The sequence below is a fragment of the Pterocles gutturalis genome, unplaced genomic scaffold, assembly GCF_000699245.1.
Source record: "Pterocles gutturalis isolate BGI_N339 unplaced genomic scaffold, ASM69924v1 scaffold10984, whole genome shotgun sequence".
Taxonomy (NCBI): domain Eukaryota; kingdom Metazoa; phylum Chordata; class Aves; order Pterocliformes; family Pteroclidae; genus Pterocles; species Pterocles gutturalis.
Window position 1 is genome coordinate 8,076 of NW_010135979.1, and position 296 is coordinate 8,371.

At 49.7% G+C, this 296-nt stretch overlaps 1 protein-coding gene across 1 annotated transcript in view; it reads right to left on the reverse strand.

Annotated features, from left to right (window-relative positions):
• The window catches only part of LOC104468108 (astrotactin-2), a gene marked incomplete at its 5' end in the record, with an annotated part of 80,733 nt that overhangs the window by 3,809 nt on the left and 76,628 nt on the right, over nucleotides 1-296 (reverse strand). The gene's annotated exons all lie outside the window — the stretch shown is intronic.

Consider the following 296-nt stretch of genomic DNA (forward strand, 5'->3'; position numbering starts at 1 on the left):
GCAGGTCTAACATTGTATAATGGGCCCCTAATGAATTGTTTCTAGAACAACGAGACCAGGGAAATTATTTGAAATGGTGAACAGACAGGTCTCTGGAAGACGAGCCTCCCCTGGCAAGCGAAATGCCTCACGCCTGCGCAAAGGAAACAGGAGGGGGGATTTTAAATATTGATCTTAGAGCCAAAATATAGGCCAGGAGGCTCTGTGTCCTCCGGGTGCAGAAATAAAAGGGCAGCAGAGAAGAAAAAAGGGAGGTTCCTGCAAAATCAGGTCAGCCCCAGGAGCTGGGGGAGCCC